Source organism: Apostichopus japonicus, chromosome 18 (assembly GCF_037975245.1).
Source record: "Apostichopus japonicus isolate 1M-3 chromosome 18, ASM3797524v1, whole genome shotgun sequence".
Lineage (NCBI taxonomy): Eukaryota > Metazoa > Echinodermata > Holothuroidea > Aspidochirotida > Stichopodidae > Apostichopus > Apostichopus japonicus.
This window is the reverse complement of record NC_092578.1, coordinates 14,964,371-14,989,914: the sequence shown is the minus strand read 5'-3', so window position 1 is coordinate 14,989,914 and position 25,544 is coordinate 14,964,371. Positions and strand designations below refer to the sequence as shown.

Below are 25,544 nucleotides of genomic sequence, written 5' to 3'. Positions count from 1 at the left end.
ATAAGAATGTAGGTTGGAATCTTGCCTATACTGTCAACATTATTATTTGTTCTGGGCTGATAGCATTAGCAGTCTAATCGAGCTAGCTCCGCAGAAGTAACCTGCTATTACAATGTTAGAACGATAGTGACCATCGTCTGTCGCGCAACTGTTGTGACACTCATAGTGGGTTGTTTCGTTGGCTGCTACCCCTGCAGGCAGTGTGGAAACGAATGGCCTATCAATCACGATATGATATATTTAGTGTGTGACAGTGGGATAGCACTGCTAACGTTTGGAGCCAAACAGAGCGAGATTTTCGTACATATTTTCATGGTTTTTGGTAATCGCTTTTTGGCAACGTCTTACCCTCCTTTAACATGATATTCATTTGTGATAAGATATATTTTTCATTTCATAATTACTGAGATATATTTCCATTGAAGCTGTTAGTCTTTGTCGGCGGGGAACTCTCTTTTCTATATATATATATATATATATATATATTTCTTTACAAGAAATATCGGTGTATCGCAATGACCGTACACTTATTTCAGTCCCAATTACATCGAAACGAATTTGAATGTCCGAGAAGGGGACAAGCACATCCTTCTTTTCCTCCACTTCACCCCCCTCCCCCACCCAATCACACACACATTGAAACTTTCGATATGATTTGAAATGAGGAGATTGGTATAAACCTTACGTGACAATAAGTTGCACGCCAGTGGCGTCAAATCCTTTCATTTTGCCCTACGTGCCCCTCCGCCATTTACACCACCAAATGTTATGTAAATTGTCATTCCTCCCCCAACACCATCACAGTCTCTGATACCTGGAGTATCAACAGCGGTTTTTGAATTTATAAGCTTGTTTCATTAATAAGTAACAACCTTGTAACTGAGGTCTATAAATGTTACCACAGGGAGATAACAATCATTCCTACCAAAGACAACAGAAATCCTCAGCGGCTATAATTTTGCTTCCCATGAGATAAAAATGTCACAGAATAATGAAGATGATAATTTACTTTCCATTACTGAGATATTAGCGTTTTTCTTACTTCCCGCGTCGTCGTTCATTTTCCATGATGTCGCATGCTAGTTTAATCATAGTCTAACTGCTTCTGCCTTAACTACACTTTTTCACGTAACCCGAGGGTAACATGTTTGTCAATGAGTCACCATAACTGCAGCTCTTAACATAGAACGATGAAGGCATATACGAATATGAGGGTAATATTAACATTATTATTTAATTATGAGTACCAATAATTACATTTACGATTTTACAGGTAAGTCTCTCCCAAGGTCATAAGATCGGATGATATATATATATATACATATATATATATATATATATATATATATATATATATATATATATATAGATATATATATAGATATATATATATATATATATATATATATATATATATATATAGGTGAGCATTAGTTGAGACTAGTGGTACACTAGTTGTTACTCAGAGTTTCACGAGTTGTGCGATCATCAGACAACTGGTAGCTATATAATATGTAGCTATATATAGCTATTTTATATTTATAGCTATACATAGCTATATTATATATAGTCCATGGCTGCGGGTGATGATCGCATACTCGGACGAGAAACTTTCGTGAGTTAACAGAGCTATTTGGTGTAGACTTCTCGTCTACAGTTCATTCCTTGGGGCATCGTGGCGTCTTATAACACTGAAGGGGGCCTCTCTATTGATCATATATCTCCTGGATTATCCAATCTGATATTTCCAATCCATTACCCTCAACAATAATCCGGTTAAAACCAACGAGAAACTGTTTACCTTTGTGGACATGCAGTTAAATATGACATTATATAAGCTACGGTAGCCTGCATGGAAGAATGGAACAGTAATTTTTACTCGGGTACGGCGTTGTATAGGTAAAACCAACACAACTAAGTTATATAAATCTTGTCTTGGGCTCCAATGGAATCCAACAGTTGCACAATTTATTGAACATCAAGAAAACCATTCCATTTGCAGACAATTATTTATGTTCTCCGTAGCATTAACTTTCAATGTACCCTGTGCAATGTCCATCCCTTATTTAGCACGTGCGAGTTGTATTACGAATGCAAGGTAAAGAACCGTACGTACGTCCACAACCAACTGCTTTCGACTAAGCTAATTTTACATACAATGTATTCATTGTTCTGGCGATTTGAAATATACAATAAAGTAATATATTTATAGTTGAGCATAAACTTGGACGCTTTGTGGAAATCTTCAATGTTTACGCATTACGTCATGAATAAATAATGATGGTTCATCGTCACACTATAAAGGTAAAAACAACTCACATAGTATAATATTCTAAAAAAGTAATTGAGCATAAATTACTAGACTGCAGATATAATTTATGCCATAAATATGTAAAATTTATTAAGATAGACAGACTATGGTAATCAAACTAACACTACCATCAGAACGAACAATTATACCGTATATGGAAACAGGGCGCCGTATATCTGCTAAAAGCTTGTAAAAAAAAGCACTTCTAACACAAACCTCATTTGTCATGATGTAACCTATTAAATATATGCAATATGTCGGTGCCATCCATTAAAGATGTTAATAAAACTTAACGTGGGCTATTTGTATAACTCACAGGCGTTATATATATGTGTGTGTATATATAAGATATGTGTGTGTAAATATATATGTATGTATATGTATATATATATATATATAGCCTATATATATATATAGCCTATATATATATATTGAATCTTGTACATCCATCACAGAATAAACCATTTCTGAAAGCATCTGAGAGGTTGCCAGTATAAGCACGTGACGATTATTTATAATAGATGATGCCCAAAGCAGATCATTTCATTTGCATATACTTTCATACCTTGGGAATTTGAGTTTATCTGTTCTTTAAGATTTTGGAGTATTAAAGATTAATGATATACCGGCGCCTGTAGGAGACGAAATATCGAATATCGTAGCATCAGATGAAATAATTATTATGTAGATAAGAACGAAATTTGCCCTTGATGAGAATACATAAATATATATATATATATATATGTATATATAGGATATATAGTTTGATATATACCTAGTTATACGTGTTTGCAAGCGATTGGAAAATGCAACAAGCTATCGAATTTTTATTCAAAGTGCCATATACATGTACCGTCAGCTATATAGCTTGGTATCGGCATATACGCAGACGCCAAAACAAGATGGCGTGTATGCCTTAGAGATATTTCTTTTAAAATAATGACCTCGTTCTGATATTGATGAAAGGGGAGAAATATTTCACTTTATATGTGTCACCAGTGCGCTGTTCTATTAATCACGAAAGCATGTGCATAATTATATTTATTGGTTTTAATTTAGTAGTCCGCACAGCGGGTTGAAGCAACTGACAGTGGTTTGCAATGTGTGACGTATGCAAGCAAGCATTATACATCAGAAGAGAATATTTTATTTATGTCATATCAAAATGTTTAAAAGGAGATTTGTTTGTTTTTAGCTCTCGACGTACTCGTGTTGTTCTGCATGTCTAATGTAGATTAAAAGGGAAGATTTAGTGTTAGTACTCACCCTTGTACCTTTGTACTCGTGTTTTGTACTCATAACTTGTACTCATACACATTCTACTTGTACTACAAATCTGGTATTGGTTGGTCAGATGATGACAAAGGTTACATTAACACCATTACACGTCATTAATCCATACAACACATTCATATCAGGCTTATAGAAGTATAGGCCGTATTATGTATATGATTAACTTTAAAACATTAATGTCCTTAATATTACAGTAATGTGCATATATCACTTGCTTATATCACTTTATGCGAGAAAAATAAACACCAAACTAACTAAAACGCCATTTTGTTCGCAGGTTACGGTGAACTTTAAAGTAGTTCTTGTTAAAATTTAAATGCAGCTGGTGCGCGATTTAAAACAATGTCAGATCTGAAACCACACAATTAAACAGCTGTCCTAATGAATAATTGTACTTAACGAACTAAAACAATATCACTGTAAGCCTAACGTAATAAATGACTTTTACAATTCCAGTTTTAAAGATATTATTACAATTTTACATCCATTGTCAAGGTCTTGAGTTTTGACGTTATTATTTATCATTAAACTGTATTGTTTTCTTTTTATGTGAGGAGCTAGAGTTAAGTACCTAGTTTAATGGATGATGGAGTGACACGTGAGTGACACGTGGAAAAAAAGTGCTTGTGTATCTTAAAAAATTAATGGCAATAATTTTAATGTCCAAAATTTAATAAATCTAGCAATTTAAAACTGTGTCTAAAAGCAGGGCGAAAAGTTAAAACGTTTCGCAAAAAGCATCACTCAATGTAGTATCAATTACTTAACCTACTTCTTTTCACGTTGTATTATGCTAAGAAATTTATCAAAATACTTTAACAGCCAAATTATATCTAAGGCTCTTTATCACTGGCATAGCACACAATCACATAATTGTATATAGAATTTGAGGCAATAGGAAATTGTGTACAGGAATACAAAATATTGCAGAATAAAGAATACACAACAACAAACAAAATACAAAGTAAATTTGTCATGAACTACGCACTCGTGTCTGTTATGGATTGCTGGTTTTTTTTTTCAAGTTTGGGGAGAAAAAAAGTTGAAAGGAAACATTAGAGCGAGTATTTTCAATACATAGGCCTATATAGCAAAATTAAACCAAGTCAGTGTTTGTTGTCTTAAAGTGATATATCGATGCCTCTGCCCTACGTTTGTCGATGAATTACACGTTTGGTTTTCTTTATTTCCATTGCTTTGGTTTTGAAATCTGTCGTATCATAATTATACTATATATATATATCATTGTATGAAACCTCTATGTCTCATTCTTAAGTATGATATCAATGTTGCCAAGGAAACGTAATTATAATATATATATATATATATATATATATATATATATATATAAATATATATATATATATATATATATTTATATATATATAAATATATATATATATATATATTTATTTATATATATTCGTCTGTGCGTGCGTGTTTATGTGTGTGTGTTATTAATTATCAGCACCTGGGTATACGCATTAAATTTTGAGGTCTCGTAAGCACTAAAAGCTAAATCGTTTCGTTCTCCTAGGGCGTTGCCATTAATTAACTTCTATGTGCCAAACCAGCAGTGTTTAACCCGGAATGCCCTTTGTGCTCTGCAAAACTCGGAATAAGTAAAATTTTATAAATTCGAAACTGAGGCTTCTTTCAACTGGAACTCTTCTTCACAGGCTTGAAGCGACATGGCAACTTTTGTATGACCATCCACAGTGGATGAATGGATAATAATTTGTTAAACGTTTATGAGTTAACACGTATATCGGTTTACAATGTAGGTTTTGTCTTATACAACGTACATCTGGCAGGTACCTAGCAATGGATACGCGGAATAAGCGTACAGTCTGTTTGTAAAAGATAGATCTGAGGCATATTATGCTTTAAAACTAGAGGTGTGGTGAGCATTGATTGATACGTCCTTCTAGGGCGTTGCCATTAACTTAATTTAACTATGGAACAATTCTGTGTTAAGCCGGAGTAACTATTGTGCCTTGTAAAAACGTGGAATAAACTATTCTTTAAAAAGCTATACATTCAAATTATTCTTAACTAACGAGTAACTCCTCACAGAGTTGAAGCTATATCTGTATGACCATCCCTTGTTTTTGTTATGAGAGATACCTGTGGCATGTAGCCGATAGATAAGCGTATGGTTTATGCACATAAAGCTATATAAGTCTCCCAAATATGTGCTGTTTTTATATAAATAACGCTTGAAGCATTAAATTAGTTCTGTCAATTGGCAGTAGGCAAAGCCCTAATTTTGACAAGAAACGTTTCTATAAATTTATGTTAGTTAAGGTTGTGAAATGAAATATGTATACATCAATGCTTTGAAATCGCGTAACATAGCTCTGCAAGAACTGAAATCACATTTACAAAAACCAAGAAAGTAACATTTTGACTTACCTTTTTAATTTTCATGCGTAAATATTATCCACAAGGCTAAAGGCAATAATCATAACATTATAGCGTTAGTATGGCACAAGTTTAATACAAAAATGTATGTAAATGAGTATCACAAAATTGAGTTATTTCCAACAAATATTTCCAACCCCCAAAATATGTAAAAAAAATCTGAGCAATGTTTTCTTGCTACACTCCTTCGCACCAATTACATGAGTCTGAACATCCCGATAAAATTGAATAAACAAATCGTTAAGAACACGTTCCAGTATTGAATTGGAAAAATCTGTGATGCCCGCAGCCTTGTAGCGGTAACTATTTCCCGTGCGCAGAGAGACGATTTTACACGTGCGTATGGAGGAGACCTATTTGACTATGAGCGATAGTTCCCCACTATAATGATTTAAAGAAACTAACGTGGTTGGTTCGTTGGGATTTTTTTTTTTTTGTGTGTGGACAGTTTTCTTTAACGCAGCCGCACGTTCGCCCGAGGTATGCGAGACTATAGTAGGCCTACTATAGTAGTAGAAAACCCAAGCCCGACTTTTAATAAATTGCCGTTCGATCTCTCCCTGCAGAAACCCAAGGCATTAAATTGTTTCCTCCTTGCTTCGTTTGAATCAAAACAATCATCCAGCATCGGCCAATAGGATGACAGATAGGGGGTTCGGGTTTGGATCAGTATAGACATAACTGAAATATTATTACCACGTGGCGTCCGCCGTGTACAGTATAAGGTTCCTTTTGCTTACTGTATGTTGATATCGTTATAGACCAATCAAAGAGAAAGCTTATTGCTATGTTAACGTATCAAACATTGTTTTGTTTATATTTTCAATTGTGATACGCAATTCAGTGTACATGCTAACATTTTTGCTCTATGTTTCATGCATAACAGTTTCAGGATCAGTACATCTTGAGAATGGGAAACACAACAAATACACACCCAGACACACGCACACACACACGCATATATATATATATATATATATATATATATATATATATATATATATACATGTGTATGTATGTATATATATATATATATATATATATATATATATATATATATATATATATATATACATACATACACACGTAGGATGTAAAGTTCAGTAATAGCATGATAGTGTTCAATACAACTGGTGCAGAGCTATATAAATATATGTATAAACACGCTATTCTATCGCGTTGCAACTGTTTCATGCACGCAGTGAGTTCTTCAACTGAATCATCTTGCATGTTTTTTTAAGGGCTTCGGTAATCATGTTGCGAAAGTTCTACACAATTGCCTAACGCTAAGTATAGTGGCATCTCTCTTCACAATATAACGACTGTACCTTTCTAGAGACGAAGCACATCCCACTTTATCTATACATATTTAAAATTGAAAAATAAAATCGAACTGATACTCTTTTTAATTTCAATCATTGATTCACGGACAATCTATCTTTCTTGAAAAAGAAAGGAGAACAAAGGTATTTAACCGGTTACTTATATATCTTGTGGAATAAGTACCGCTGAAAATAATTTTCAATTATCGGCATTATTTTGGTATAGTCATCTAAAAAGCCAGCCAGTTGGCACTATCTGTGCAATTACGTTTATAAAAGCACTCTATACTGTTTATTGAAATTGTGCTTCACAGCACTGGAACTAACAGTATACACATTTCCTAACCTTTCTTTGATATAAACATGATATTCTTACTGCTCATACTGTCAGTACAAGTGCTTTTGAAGCGTCGCATGACAGTACAGTAGAGCAAACATTAAAATAAAACAAAACTGTTAGCAAACCGCTTATCCAAGGCATGCACTAAAGAGCCTGTGTAAAAGTAAGAGGGCCTGACGTTTCGATCCTAGCAGGATCTTCTTCAGAGGCTGAGAACAGATTGTCACACTAATACAGGGTGAATTTCTATATGGTTTGTATGGCGTTTGTCAATATAACTGATTTTAACAATATTACCCAAGTTGCACATGTCTAGACGCAACATTCAATATGGTGAGGTCTATTGCACACGGGTTAATACGAGTCAAAAATAAATTTTTATTTTATACAAATTTGCAGTCAATACAGTAAATTGCTATCATCGACCGACAAGTTGTGAAGTTTAAAGGGGCTCTGTTATCACATATGAACAGATAAGGGTTCAGCCTGAAGGTCTTCACCTTAGGAAAAACACACAAACGTTAACAGTATCAAACAGGAAAGTATTCGATATTTCTTTCTTTCTTTGTTTTTATTTCACTTTTATAGATTTGGGGAGAAAATGACATCAAGTTCTAACGAATCATTTCAGTATTTTATTTATCAGAGTTATAGTGAGCCCGTAGTGGTACTCTTATGCTAGAATAATTCGCTGTACTGGTACTCTTTCTCTCGGATTTCTACTTGTACTCTTAATCTGGGAAATTTTGAGTCTAGAAGTGCAGAATTAAGTACACACATACTCACACTTAGAACCTTGTACTCATACTCATACTATAAGGTGGAATTCTACTTGCAATCGTACTCTGGGAAATTTAGAATGTAGTATAGATGTATACTAGTGCAATATTAAGTACTCATACTCACGCTAAGAACCTTGTGCACGAATTCATACTAATACCAATGAGGAATTCTACTTGTACTCGTACTCTGGGAACTTTGGAATGTATAGATATACTAGTGCAGAATTAAGTACACACATACTCACACTTAGAACCTTGTACTCATACTCATACTAATGTGGAATTCTACTTGCAATCATACTCTGGGAAATTTAGAAATTGTAGGATACATATACTAGTGCAAAACTAAGTACACATACTCACGCTAAGAACCTTGTACACGAATTCATACTACCAATGAGGAATTCTACTTGTACTCATACTCTGGGAAATTTGGAATGTAGTATGGATATACTATAGTGCAAAATTAAGTACACATACTCACACTTAAAACCTTGTATTCATACTCATACTCACTAATGGGGAATTCTACTTGTACCCGTACTCTGGGATATTAACAATGTAGTATATATATACTAGTGCAGAATTCAGTACATTATACTCACACTTATAACCTTATATTCGTACTCAATTCTGGTTACTGTATACACATTTTTTTGTTGGACTGCCAAAACCTTTATAAGTAAGGCTGTTATTTTTCATTTCTCATACTAAAGATAATCTTGAGAGAAAAATAAAATAATTGATTTTGTTATTACATTAGTTCTTCCAAATACAATATGAAAAACTGCCTTGTCATTGAAAATTGGGGAATAAAGCCACGCTAGGAAAATACAATATTACTGATAGGGACACACGTGATGACTCTATTGAATAATGACACAACGGCTTATCAGTTGAAACTATCTTTAATCAGTCTAACAAAAGTAAATAAACTGGTCCTGCATATATGGACAGCAATTTGCCAAACTAAGAAAATAAAGTAATTGGAATATGTAAGTAATTATGAAGCAATCATGGATGAACTGTTATAGCATTATAAGAATATTAATGTTTTGTTTTCGATATTTAAGTTAGTAATAAGACTCGCGGCAGTATGCAGTGGGGTGGATGATGCTAGGAAAATATTTCGAAACATCTTAACACACACTGAAAGTTTTTTAGTTTTTTTATTTCTTGGTTAAAACATCTTAGTTAGGATAGAGTATAGTTCTACACATTTAGCACATATACTATCCATGAAGTAAATGAATCGGATTATAGAGTTTGTTCACCTTGCTTTTATTACTTTCTTCTAAACAGACAAGCGAACCTCCCCCAAAACGGGAATAATCCCCCCCCCCCCCGGTTTGAACATTATACTAAATCGTACCTGGATTTACCTGACGTACAATGTGTATAGAATAGCAATGCTAGGCACGTCGACGATATTGGTACTTTAAACTACCTTAGTAATATGGAAAGAATCAGTGAGCCTTCGCGGGTTGTATTGGATAACGTAGTATTGATCACAGGCACAGGTATAGTGTCACGATTGACGTGTAAAGCGAACATAGAGAAGGAGGCCAATACAGAACGTGTTTCACATTAATTCATTGCCATGAGAACGAGAAAAAAGGGAAATTCGAAGCATTAACCATGCAGTGCTTGAACGACACAGGAAGACGAATCTCTCTTTTTCGTGGGAATGTAGTCGAAGTAAATTGATAAACGAAATCTCAGGAAAGAAAAAATGAAAAAAAAAGTATCTCGTTCTTAATACGGTATGTGATGGGATATACATGTCATATGCAATTACAGATTTCATGTCCTAAAACATGGAGTACTGCCTATATGTAAAACAGGTGTACGTTGCACGTATATCAGATCAAGTTCGATTTTAGCAATCTTCGTCATGAATGAGTCAATGACTTTACGGTTGGGATAATTTCTGTTAGAAATTTCACTCTTATAATACTTTAAACCACAAAAAGAGAAGTATATATATCGCTATTCTATAGAATATATTTTAGATCTTAATTATGCAGTAAATCAAGGCTATGATGTTCCTAAATAAGTTATTCTTATGCATGGAATAGTATGAAACTGTAAGTCATAGAATTATGAGCTTTGATGCGCCACCATTTCTTTGTGCTGATGGGGTGCGGCAATGCTTCAGGATTTGATGTCATTATCAAAATATATATATGGTTGTCACAGTGTTGTAGGTGACACGTGTTTGGCTGCGGGTGCTTTGCTGTTACTTTAACAGCTAAAGGAGTGTGACAAGGGGGTACTGGTTTTGAACAACCTCCTGGATATCCTGACAACTCATCCTGAGTTGTTCATCACAACCATTGCTTTCATATAATCTCAAGATGATGGTATAATTTTCTTAAAAGTAGTCAGTATAGGCCCCAAATTATAGCACGCTAAAATTGCTAGAAGTTTTCAAAAAGTACTTTCCTGTAGGTTTTTACTCTCCAGATTGTTCTCAGACATTTTTAAGGAACACACAAGATGACAGATTGTCCCAGTGAGGAAAATTTCCTCAAATGTTGTAATAAAAACAGTCTAAGAATTTTGACCAAAGGTGACCGTGTTTGAATATCTAGCATATTGGGGGCCAATACAGCATGCCATTAAATATAACATGCCAAACTCCCTCAATTGAAGGAGTTTGCTATAGACTCCATCCCGAAGATGTGAATTCGGATGTTCATTTCTGAGTTTTCGAGGATGATGGTTTGATGAGTAGTGACAATTTGTATGTTAGGGAATCATAATATGATGCATTACCATAGGACTAACTTGTAAAGGTACATTTCCGTGATTGCGGTAAAAAAATATATATATAAAAAAAAACGTGATGAAGTCCTACAGAAGAATAATTTCCATCACATACTATACATCCACAGCATCATTTATACGTATCTTTAAAAAGAAAAAAACTCAACTATAACCGAAGTTGATTTTTTCTTTCGGAAACCTCAAAAGGTCATCATAGAAAAGCATCTTACTAGTATAATAACTAGTATAAGCGTGTCTGCGTATTACTTCGCGACTTTCTATACGGTCCGAGGTTCTTATTTAATTGCGTGTGAACTTCCGAACTTTTCAAGCGCATGAAAAATTGAAAAACTTATGACCCTTCAAACAAATTACCGCATATACATACTTATCTGATCTTGAGCATGAGATGAGCCACTGATATTTTCACGGTTTCTGACAAGTGAAGTATAAAAAACACTTATCATGTTTCAAGCTAAGATCGTCCAAGGTCGTGTGATCTTGGGAGCATGCTCATCAGAGCTATTGTGTAAAAATTACCATATGATTGTTATTGCCATTTTTTGGTTTCGATGATAATTGTAACCTATGCAGTCATGCAGGCGAATGAGTGCGTGTGTGTATGTGTGCGTACGTGAATGACGTCTTGCTTGTAAACACGATATCTCAAAAAGAGAAGCTTGGACCAATCTCATATTTGGTGAGTACGTGTACCACATTGAGTAGAAGAAGCCTACTTTTTTTTTAGAGAAGGTCAAATATCATTTGGGGTCACCAGGGGTCAAATTGTGAAAATCTTGTAAACAAAATATCTCAAGAAGGGAATCTTGGATCAATCTCGTATTTCGTGTGAAGGAGTACCACATTAAGTAGAAGCAGCTTATTTTTTTTTGTATTTGTGGAGGTCAAAGTTCATTTGGGGTCTCTGGGGGTCAAAATGTAACAACCTTGTAACCACGATATCTCAAGAAGGGAAGCTTGGACCAATCTCATATTTGGTATGTAGTTGTGACACTTCAGTACAAAGAAGCATATTGTTTTTCATGGAGGTCAAAGGTCATTTGGAGGCACCTGAGGCCAAATTGTGGAAATCTTGTCTTATCTCCCACCGATCAGCCTATAATATAACATGTGCACGCCTCATAAGATTATGAGGCTGCTCGCAATTGGAAATTAGCTTATGGGCATCCATAGATTCGAATCAAAACTAACCATTGTTTGTCATATATATCTCAATGATTTTTGCTGTACTACGTTTATGTTGTACGTCCTGGTTATACGCTAACAGCCTAGTCTGTCACATTCATGTAGCATCATCGAAACCACAATGCAGTTTTGCTGTCTGGTTTACGACGTTAACCTGTGTACTTTGGTTGGAAGACATATAACCCCTTTGTATGTGTGTCTGTGCGTGTGTGTGAAAATTTAACAACTTCTTGTAGGAAAAGAAATGCTAATAATTCGATCATTGTTAAAGGTGGTGGGTCGGCTCAGTATATAGAGGGCGTTATTTCACTTGATTTCAAACTAGATGAATCATGAAAGTCTTTAGGTACTCAAACATATAGAAAGAGCAATTTAAAGGTATGACAGTGTATCATATTTGTCGTATTCTATAGCATAGTTACGTGTACTCCTATTTGTACTCTTGCTTGTACTCGAGGTCCTTTGGAAATACATTTAGCTATAGATACTAAAGTGCAAGACAAAAGTACTAGCATTCGCGTTTGTACTCGTACTCATGCTGCTGTACTCATGCTGCAACGTATAATGTCAACGTTAACACTCACGTAAACAAAACTTAATCTGGTCATTCGTCAACTTTGAATAATTATTGTCTGTCCAGTTTCGGTATCATGTCAAATCATGGATATGAAGTATTCAACAAGTGTAAAATACGAGCGTTTTTGGCCATATCTCATATCACAAGTGCAAAAGACTGATTCTTAGTGTATTGATTACCGTAAATCTTATGTAAAGTTTTAACGTAAACATTAAAAAAGTGGTTATCATTCGTGGTAAACTTTAACCAAATTAAGCTACCATTGCTATACCTTTTGCGAAAGAAAAATTTGTCCTCTTCCATAATCTGAAGAGCAGGGGATAGTGTGTGGATGCCTTTATCACACCTCTACCCCCCCCCCCCCCCTCCCTCCACACCCTCTCCGCCTTTACCTGGTAATAATACTTTAAAAAAAAATACACAATTTGATCATTCTGCCTGTCACTTTCCCTAACGTTGAAGGCCAAGTGTCGGTATGTGTAATGTGAATGCAAGTAAGGAAAACCATGTATGTTGCAGCTTTGCATATTATAAACGTAGAGGAAACTTGCGGTCTGTGTCAAAGGTTACAGAAAGCCTCCTTAACATGCGTTGGCGATAACAACCGTAGAATAACATTAGACAAACACTATATGACTAATTGCTTGCGACCCATTCCTTTTATACGGAATAACTCTGACTTTTATAATGGATGTGTATCAGCTATGTAGTGTATATATGTTAGGAATATATCGCTTCAGTTCAGTACCAATGACGTTATATCAATAAACTATTACCGAAATGATGGATCAAAGGTGACGTATGACGTATGAAGAAACAACAAACGGTGAATTGAACAGTGTCGATAAGATAAATGAGATCACTGAATAATGTCACCCGAAAAAAAAAGGGAGAATTGAACTGCCTGGAATTTTTTAATGTCAGGTAAGATGAAATGCAATAATTAAAAAGAAAGAAAAGATAAAACCATTCTGAAGAGAAACAGGGTTGACCCGTCTGATTTCAAGGTTAATTTTATAATGAGATATAATATTCGCGATGTTAGTCAAAAAAAACGGTTCGAAATATGCGACATTGAATTATTATTGAATAGACAACTCACACTAACTTTTTGGTTATAAGCCTATAGACTGACCATTTTATCAACCTTGTAGACTAAACTGCTTTAAGAATGGCTCCCGTTAAAGGAAAACTATATATATATATATATATATATATATATATATATATATATATATATATATATATATGCATTCAGTACATTACGCCAATGCTTTGTATTCATCTTTACTGGATGTCCTCGTCTCGGAATACATTGAGACCCGAAGCAATCCGTAGGATCTTGAATTTCCAGCACAACCTTGGTGATGACAAGTCATTTGGCTAGCAGTGTATTATGCGGCCAAAAAAAAAACTTTCATCTTGTGTGAATGATCAGAGATGAAGGAACTCAGTGAAATAAGAGTTCTTGGGTGCAGGATTGATTAGAATTGAGTCTGGCTTAATGCTAACCTTCCGGGAGTAATCATTTACCTCATCTGTCTGCGAAAGCAGAGAAGAAGAAAAAAATTAAAGGGTAATCAGTCGTGTTAAATACATTTTCATTTTCTGATTTGAATTTCTCGGTCGATAAATAGTTATTTTCCCACTTGCCATTATTTCTGATACGTGCTAAATGAAAAGTATGATTGCAATTTAGTTGTGCTTCATAGAGCGCCAGAAGGCGGCCTCTCTTATAATCGGTTTCATTATTCTAAATAACACCGTAATGAAGAAAACAGACTATTGGAACAAACACCTAGCTGAACGTGGACATAATTGGCAGAAATTCTTGTTCCTTTTTTTTAACATTTGCAAATATTTCTGTCAAGTGTCTTCTTCGTCGGGTTAGGTGGATATTTTGATCTAGGTTGTTGATTATGTTGATTATGTGTCAATAGTTGAGTCTATGGTATACGCTAAATAGTGCAAAGTAGATCTTTGCTAGTGTTATGATATATCAAACTATATGTATTAAATACTGTATTTTATTAAGTCGGTATAAGTTTTGGTTTTTGTATTTGTTCAACTTAAAATCGTTGTGTGTCTGGGGAATTGGTTATTGGTACATATTTCAAAACAGGTATTTGTCGGTGCGAAGAAGGTATAATCGTCTATAGTACGGTAATATTTTATTATAAGGTTTATAAAGGGATCTTTAAGAACTACCGCTTTGCAACTTTGAGATGCCATGGTGCCACTAGTGGCAACTTGAGATGCCATGGTGCCACTAGGGGTAAAATCTTTGACTTCCCTCGTTTTGTTTTGCAATCACATATGCTCAAGGTGAAAGGACACAGTGTGTAAAATGTCATAGCCATGCAGTAGGTCATATTGAGAACGTCCAATTCTTCAGATTCCACAATTACAAAACAAATTTATTACTAACAGAATTTAAACATTGTAATTAACAAAGAAAACAATTAACAATTTATGCATATGTTGCACGACGATGTCAGTTTTAGCTTTAAGTCTAAGTTTAAGTCTTCGTCTTGAAAGTGATATATCTATAAAATGAAATGAAACTTTGCTTAGCTCTTTCGGGAATTTGTCGCCCTTAAAATTATCTCTATCACATAGTCCAATTGATGATGCTTGACTTTAAGTTCCTTTAAGTTGCACGGTCGTATCAGAGTGCTGGTAAAATGTTTCATTCCTCGATAGATGGATCCCGATTTGTAATTGAATATTTGGAGACAAAGGGGTTATATCGGGTTATAGATAACCATCCCAGCCGATCTATATTTTGTATCAGGTCGCACATATACTGTACTGAGACGGCTGTATCAAGTTAGTATCAAGTTAGTATCAAGTTATAGGTGAATTCTTCATCTATAGTGTATGATAGTGATATGTAGTATTAATATTGACCTTCAACCATTGAAAAAATACAATATATGCATGGTAATAGTAAGTCTGTATGTACTTAACCTGTTAATCATGCATGGCGTATAATTGGCAATTTCGAACACGAAATCCACTTCGTAAAGCTTCTTGACCTCAACGAAATTCACTTCATTGAGCTTCTTGACCCTCGAGACTCTATTGAAGCTTTCTTTATCACGTGTTCTGTAACCTTCACACTAACAGTTTCGGTGAAATTAGGTTACGGTACGGAATGATCAATTTTCTCGTCCACATACACACGCCTTTTTGTTCCTATAGCTACCAAACTGCCTCACGACAGTTTACGCAATTTGTGTAACAAGGTGTCACATAACTAAAAAGAGAACCATATTAACAAACACTTAGCTCACGTTGAGTATATACTGCTTACAGTATTACGGTATAATCGGTTAGTAATCGACCCCCTATAGATAAAATGGAATAGACATTGGCCAGGTATGAAAGACGGTGCTTAAATGTCTTATCATACATAAATACAATTTTCTCTCTTACCTTCATGGCAAACTCAGAATAGATCACATGGTCTATGACGTAAAAAGAGCAATATCGAAAAGTGATATGATAATCCCTACTGCGTCTGATCTGGACCATCTTTTCTTTCTTTTTTTGATATCATCTTCCTTCATCTTCCTCCAGTCCTTGAGAGGATGGTTTTTATCGAATCTAAATATGAATCCAAGTTTCATCTACTGATGATCATGACAGGTGGAAGAGAACTATTATCGATTTCCCTCGATCTGTCGTCATGAATTTCACTCTCTTCCCAGTTACAAGAACAGAAGGATGATGCCTTCTCTTTACAAGACGATGGAGGAAGTCTAGATATCAAATTAGTAGCGACTCTTGCGGCATTCGCCGGTTTAAATATTAGAACTCAATACGAAACATGGAGAGATGGTTTACCTCCTGTGGGAGATAACAGAGGGGGAAGAAAATCCTATTTCGTGATGATTTGTCCGTGACTCCAGTATACTTTATAAGAATGATCATCTTACACACACATATATACATATACATCACACACACACACACACATATATATATATATATATATTTACTGCATTCAAGATGCATTTGATATCTGCGCTCAGTGTATAGGCCTATATATATATATATATATATATATATATATATATATATACTGCATTCAAGATGCATTTGATATCTGCGCTCAGTGTATAGGCCTAAATGCGTCATATGTAACCTTGTGGTACATACATCCGTACACAAACCGACTACATGTTAAATGGCTGGTGGAGTATAGAGGCTGAAAGCTTGGACATTAAAAGCATTAAATAGTTCAAAAACAACTCATCGGCTTCTGGGATAATCTGCAATGACCTTGAAATGTTACCGTGATCGCGTCGGGAAGAAGTAACACAAATTAAAGTGACTGTATATATATTGTATACTTGCATCCATACGACTCGTAGACTCGTATCTTCTGGGGTGGGGTGGGGTGGGGTGGGGGGCTTATAGATGTGCGTCCATATAACCTAATTCTACATATTATACGAAATCCTTACAATGGATATAAGCAATGTTCTATATATATATCAAGTTAAAGTGTTCTTCTCTTCCTCCAAAAGTTGCAATTAGCCGGTAGTTAGTATTTAGTCAATACAGAGCTTCAGGTATATATATACGATCTTTACATGCACAGTATACGTCAGGGGAGACACCTCTGCTATACGAAAGTGTGGTAGGTCTATAGTGTAGGCTGGGTGTAAATATTTGTGCTGAAAAGTAACAAAACTGTTACCAGTAATTTAGTGAATGCATCTAAATATGTGAATGTTACAACTCGGCAATTTTATGTTGAAAAGTGCTCAGACAGCTTGATAAAATGACTAGAAAACAGCGACCAAACTAAAAAATTTCTTTTTTATAATTTTGCAACGAAATGAGCCACTTTATTATACATGTACAGAATTATTACCCACGAAACTGCATACTCTTTGCCGACGATATTCTCATAAAAAAAAAAATGGTTTATCATTTTAGTATAGGCCTAACACCTTCTGCTTATACTTTAGATATAGCCTCGAATTATATATTACTCTACCACATCATGAATTTAGAAAATTAATATTATTTATCAAAAATAAAAAAAAAAGAAGAAGAGAGAGATGAATTACATGTCAGAAATGAAATCACATATCCTGCCATATTAATGATAATTCGTATATTTGATATTCATTAACACTAATTCAGACATATAACAGGCGCCACATCCCACTCCATTGTAATCGCTAGATTGTATTTTCGCGCTATTTTTTCTTCTTCTTCTTCTGTTTTGTGATATCGTCTGCTTTCGCAAAATTAATGTATCTCATATTTCTTTGCCTCTTAATTTGACAATAATTTGAGTAGTGGAGAAGATGATTTATTAAAAACGAAAGGATATCACGAAAAATATTGATGACGTCAGACAAGTTCCCTCCATCTCTTCATTGGTCGGGTAGTATGTATATTTTGGTTGGTTAGATATGAAATATTTTGGACCGCGAGAAAGGACAGTTTCGTTATTGTTCCTCTCGTAGAAGTCTCCAAGTTATATACCGTACAGTATTTACTCAGACATTTTAACATTGGCCATGCGAGTGAAACGATACATAGGCATACATATACATACATAGGCTGATTACTCATTTGCATGGCCTTTCCCACAAATGTATGTGATATGTAAGTAATACTAAATGATTTCATGTATTTGTTTCTTCCTATACATAAGCCTACCCAATGTATCATCTTGTACTGTATAATACAAATGTCAAGACCAATTATTTCTTCCCGTAAAACGGAGATGCATCAACGATTAGTGTTCAAACGAAAAAAGTCGGTCAGTGGCTTGTCTATAATCCAATTTAAGTTGCGATTTCTAGGTAATAAATCTTTTGGTTTGTTCCGCGTTTTACATGTAACAATGTTGTATATAGGTTTCCATCGTGGAAATGTTCGACAATCGATTCCCTTATTGGAATCGATGTACGCCCTTCAGCGACGCCATATAATAACTCAAGGCGCTTTTACGGTACATCACTTATCGATCGCTCCCGTAAGATGGATATACCTAGCAGGTTCGTTCATTCCCAGGATATATATATATATATATATGGACAAGGTGAATGCTTAAACATGTTTAATCAAAAACATGCTGTGTAGAAGGGAGGGGAACAACAAGAAGACATCGTTTCATTAAAAAGTTTCGTTATAAACATGCCGTCGGTATCAAACATATTAAATATCTTCCCCCCTTCAGTTTTTTTCATTTTGTTTTGTGTTTTTGGGTTCCTTGGGTGAGTCTTGGTTTGAGAATTGCTTTTGGTGACAAGTTGATTATTGCCAACGTTTAAATTTAACTTCAAACCTGTTCTTCTACAAGGCATATAGCTGTGTAGTAATAAGCCTTTAGTCTAAAGGATATGTTAAATTATATTCTGCAAAATACTTGTGAAGAACGTTTCCCACTTGCTATGCCACGGGGAAGGGGGGGGGGGTTGGCGGACGGGGAGTAAATATGTTCTAAATTGCTCACGGTTAAAAATAACATTACACAATGTATGTGTATTTGGATCTATACATACATGGTCCATTTGTTGCAGGAACATTCCGACGCAGACAGATAATAAGTGTCACTCGTAGAAGAGAAAAGTACGTATTCTGTGTGTTGAAAACTCAGTAACGATATTTTGTTACTAACTCGATAGGTATTGTTGAGTCAGTGTTACGTATTTTAACCAGATAAAGCAATTCCTTATACACCTGAAAGTGGTATGATGTAGAATGGTATGTGATGGCATCATGCTAGACTTTCTTAGAATGTTACTTTCCTATAATAATATTATTGTTCATCGTCCATAAAAGGAGATTCACATGAATGTTTTGCTTAGCTGCAGTCATTTTTCTTTTCATGTATTATACAGTGGCGGATCCAGGATTTCGCCGAAGGGGGGGCCCAGATGGGAAATACCTAATCGTCGTCCTGGGGGAGGGGTCTAAGGGGAGTGGGTGCCCCCCTCCCCTTTGGGAAAATTTCACAAAATATGGAGGTCCTCGGTGCAATCTGGTGCTACTTTTCGTGAAAGTTTGGAGTAAAATTTATTTCCAATAAATCATGTATTCATGGTTTGCCGGGCATATATTTGGAATTTCGAGCAATGAGCTGGGATTTACGTCTTTGGGGAGTAGGTGGTGATGCAAACTACTTTTTACCAGGCTACTCCAGGCCATTTCATCTTGGATGCCCCCTTCCAGATGGAGACTATTGATGCAGTCAGAGTGCCCCTCTCACCTTCACTTTATCAGAATGATGGTGTACTCTTTTTGCAAATTTATTTTACAAAAAAATACACGCACAGTGGCGTAGCTAGGATTTTTTGAGTGGGGGGCCATGGGGGGCTGTTCTTTCTTGTGGGGGGGGGGCGGAGTTTACTATCTAAGCGGAGCGCCACCTTGGTTGGCGCGGAGCGTACAGAGAAAATTTGAGATTTCAGCACCCCCCAGATCGCAGGAGATGGCACCTGTGAGGCAAAATAGCAACCAAAAAGATGTGCAACTTTGGTGACAGAAATGCAAAAAAAGTTTTTTCTCTTTCATGCTGACTGGCCTTGCCAACTCAGCCAGACTTTTAACTTGAGGGAAGTTGGCATCATTTGTCGTTTCAAGCTGTCAAGGCCTTTCTCCCAACTCAAACCCCTGTGGGCTACCGGTAGATTTGCAGGATATGCCCACATGTGGACTTAAATAGCATTAGAGGAAGGGGGTGGAAGACTAACACGCATCGATGTTTCGGTAATGGTCCACATTGATGGCTCGGTGCTTATTAGGCCATTTATTGGGTTTCTTGAGGCAGCTGTCATCAGAATCTGGCTTTTTGTGCCAATCGATAACCGATAACATGTATTGGTATGTAAATTTCTTCTTCCTATATCTAGCAACACTCTAAAAACAAATGAGTGGATTTCATTCCATTGGAGTGATCACTCGGCGCACTTCAAATTAAAAGTAAAATTTAACTCTATTGGAGTTAACCCCTTACTCCTAATATGAGTGAATATAACTCTATTAGGAGTTAAGATTTACTCCAATGGAGTGGAAATTCACTCTTATACCGGAATGTGCTCAGTGATCACTCCCATGGAGTGAAATTCACCTATGTTTTTATCAGCACAGTACAGTGCATATCATCATAGACGTACGTACGTACTACGTACGTTCGTATATCAGACGCACTCGATACCCACGATACGATACGGTCCTGGAGAAACTATTTCCACTCATCATTTTTTAAGGCGATACAGTAGTGAGTATTGAACAGGCACAGCCGCATGTTTGCAGGAAATTCAGAATTCCCAATATTTTATATCTCTACCAGTAGTGAAAATCATGTTTCGACAGTTTCGTGGGACATATAAAAAGTTGTTTTGTGGAATATTCAATGACATATCAGGGGCGGATGCAGGATTTGTAACAGAGGGGGGGGGTCTGACTGGTCCAGCCGCGCCTGAACGTAAGACTATCTAAGCGGAGCGCCATCATCGGTTGGCGCGGAGCGTACAAGAAAATTTTTGGCTTTACAAACCCCCCAGATGGCCGGAAACGGCACTTCCCGAGTATTCTAAGCAGCATGTACCTAGCCTGAAAATATGGATCTCATGTCTGCAATTTCAGGCCCCCCGTAGCTACGCCACTGATCACGCATGGGGCACTTTCCCTCGAACGCGGTAAAAAAATAAATTAAAAAAAAAATCAGGATTTTCAAAAAGGGGGGGCCCGGGCCCCCCGGGCCCCCCCCCTGGATCCGCCCCTGTTATATATCTATAATAATAAACTCGTTTGAATAAATTTGTATTCTCCTCTGCAGTCGATAGAGTAGATAATACCTCGGTTACCATGGTGACATCCCTAACTCTACTGTTTGCCAGATGCATTTCATAAAATTCCTCCGCGATACAAAAAACACAAAATTTTAATGTGAGGTTTTAACGAAAAGATTCAAAACATTTCCGGCAGTTTTGTTTAACAAGGAATCTCACCACCAGAATATCCCTTTAAAGATGTCCTACGGTGCATGTGTAAATATTAGACCGAACTAGTATACCCGGTCACGTTACAATATATACAAGTGACACGTGAACATGTTCTGCAAGGTGTGCAGTATAACATGTTCTGCAAGGTGTGCAGTATAACATGTTCTGCAAGGTGTGCAGTATAACATGTTCTACAAGGTGTGCAGTATAACATGTTCTGCAAGGTGTGCAGTATAACATGTTCTGCAAGGTGTGCAGTATAACATGTTCTACAAGGTGTGCAGTATAACATGTTCTGCAAGGTGTGCAGTATAACATGTTATACTGCAAGGTGTGCAGTATAACATGTTCTACAAGGTGTGCAGTATAACATGTTCTACAAGGTGTGCAGTATAACATGTTATACTGCAAGGTGTGCAGTATAACATGTTCTGCAAGGTGTGCAGTATAACATGTTCTACAAGGTGCGCAGTATAACATGTTCTGCAAGGTGTGCAGTATAACATGTTCTGCAAGGTGTGCAGTATAACATGTTCTGCAAGGTGTGCAGTATAACATGTTCTGCAAGGTGTGCAGTATAACATGTTCTACAAGGTGTGCAGTATAACATGTTCTACAAGGTGTGCAGTATAACATGTTCTACAAGGTGTGCAGTATAACATGTTATACTGCAAGGTGTGCAGTATAACATGTTCTACAAGGTGTGCAGTATAACATGTTCTACAAGGTGTGCAGTATAACATGTTATACTGCAAGGTGTGCAGTATAACATGTTCTACAAGGTGTGCAGTATAACATGTTCTACAAGGTGTGCAGTATAACATGTTATACTGCAAGGTGTGCAGTATAACATGTTCTACAAGGTGTGCAGTATAACATGTTCTGCAAGGTGTGCAGTATAACATGTTATACTGCAAGGTGTGCAGTATAACATGTTCTACAAGGTGTGCAGTATAACATGTTCTACAAGGTGTGCAGTATAACATGTTCTACAAGGTGTGCAGTATAACATGTTATACTGCAAGGTGTGCAGTATAACATGTTCTACAAGGTGTGCAGTATAACATGTTATACTGCAAGGTGTGCAGTATAACATGTTATACTGCAAGGTGTGCAGTATAACATGTTCTGCAAGGTGTGCAGTATAACATGTTCTGCAAGGTGTGCAGTATAACATGTTCTGCAAGGTGTGCAGTATAACATGTTCTACAAGGTGTGCAGTATAACATGTTCTACAAGGTGTGCAGTATAACATGTTCTACAAGGTGTGCAGTATAACATGTTCTGCAAGGTGTGCAGTATAACATGTTCTACAAGGTGTGCAGTATAACATGTTCTGCAAGGTGTGCAGTATAACATGTTCTACAAGGTGTGCAGTATAACATGTTCTACAAGGTGTGCAGTATAACATGTTCTGCAAGGTGTGCAGTATAACATGTTCTGCAAGGTGTGCAGTATAACATGTTCTGCAAGGTGTGCAGTATAACATGTTCTGCAAGGTGTGCAGTATAACATGTTCTACAAGGTGTGCAGTATAACATGTTCTACAAGGTGTGCAGTATAACATGTTCTACAAGGTGTGCAGTATAACATGTTATACTGCAAGGTGTGCAGTATAACATGTTCTACAAGGTGTGCAGTATAACATGTTCTACAAGGTGTGCAGTATAACATGTTATACTGCAAGGTGTGCAGTATAACATGTTCTACAAGGTGTGCAGTATAACATGTTCTACAAGGTGTGCAGTATAACATGTTCTACAAGGTGTGCAGTATAACATGTTATACTGCAAGGTGTGCAGTATAACATGTTCTGCAAGGTGTGCAGTATAACATGTTCTGCAAGGTGTGCAGTATAACATGTTATACTGCAAGGTGTGCAGTATAACATGTTATACTGCAAGGTGTGCAGTATAACATGTTCTACAAGGTGTGCAGTATAACATGTTCTGCAAGGTGTGCAGTATAACATGTTCTACAAGGTGTGCAGTATAACATGTTCTGCAAGGTGTGCAGTATAACATGTTCTGCAAGGTGTGCAGTATAACATGTTCTACAAGGTGTGCAGTATAACATGTTCTGCAAGGTGTGCAGTATAACATGTTCTACAAGGTGTGCAGTATAACATGTTCTGCAAGGTGTGCAGTATATGTTCTGCAAGGCCTGTGTAAACGTTAACTGCGAGGCCTGTGTAGACGAGCTCTGTAAGGCCTGCAGTGTTCACATGTTCTGCGAGGCCAGTGTAAACGTGTTCTGCGAGGCCTGTGCAAACGTGTTCTGCGAGGCCTGTGTAAATGTTTTCTGCGAGGCCTGTGTAAACGTGTTCTGTAAGGCCTGAGTAAAAACGTATTCTGCAAGAGATGTCTGAAAGTGTTGTGTATGGATGTTCTACGAGATATGAGTTACATATTTGGCAATGGTTACGTATATATATATGTTTTGCGTGAGATACACACACTTTGTCAAGAACATCTGCGAACGCATGTTCTATACAAAGGTGTGCATATATACATGCTCAAAGCGGGGTATAAGAACACTCGGTCTTAGGATATGTGTACAGAGTTAACACAGCGACAAGGTGGTCTAATGTTACGTCTCTAGGGATATATGCGTACAATTATACGAGCACGCATTGAAATAACCTGTTTTCACATATGTATGCAACTCTTAAAACGTAAAAGAATGTAATCTGATATATGGTAGTCTTCATTTTAGTACACGTCAGGGTAAACTCTCGGTGATCATCTCGAATTACCAATCCACGTGTCAAAGGTCATGGGACTTTATGCAGTGGGACGGCAGACTTTGTACGGCACATGCCTGCTTAAAATAAGTGGAATTAGTTTGATGGGTACCGGTATGTCAAAAGTAATTATCCGTGGTTATTAATTTCTTTGATCGAAATATATATATATATAATCTTATACAAAACTCAATTTTAATATGCGAGCCAGGGGTGGGGTAAGATACCGTAGTTTACATACGGGGTGGGGGTAGGGGGTAAGGGGAGGGGGATGGAGGAAGCACAAACTTCAAGGACATGTATGTTTGATTTGAGGTGGCAAACAAGAAATATCAAATCTTTCTGGCCAATGGATCCTCTGTGCACTCCAGCAGAAATGTTTTTAAATTGCTGCAACAACGGGGCACTTTTTAACTATATGCTTTAGTTTTTTATTTTTAAATAAGGGCTCTTCTAAAAAACAAAAACTTTTTCCACTAATGAAAAAGGGCACTTCACATTACAAAATACGATACAAAACAATGCAATTTTAAATTTATGAAAAGGGGCACTTTTTTATGTTTTCACAATGGTGGGGGACGAACCCCTCGCTCCCTACCCCACCCCTCCGGCTCCGCTGCCCCTGACAGAGCATTCATTATAACCTACAATCGATACAACGAGATGAAATATCAACATGAACTAATCAAACCGTTACGGTTGTCATATATAAAATCCCAGAAAATATGAGACATGAATGTATAGACCTACAGCCCAAAAATAATCTAAATACGATATTTGGTCTATAATTTATCATAAA

General features: G+C 36.3%; 1 long non-coding RNA gene across 1 annotated transcript in view; it reads right to left on the bottom strand.

Annotated features, from left to right (window-relative positions):
* The window catches only part of LOC139958810 (uncharacterized), a 50,213-nt gene extending 43,598 nt beyond the window's left edge, over positions 1-6,615 (bottom strand). The window contains exon 1 of the long non-coding RNA XR_011789884.1: positions 6,020-6,615. This is a non-coding gene — a long non-coding RNA (uncharacterized lncRNA). The remainder of the gene's footprint in view (positions 1-6,019) is intronic.
* Between the last annotated feature and the right edge of the window lie 18,929 nt (positions 6,616-25,544).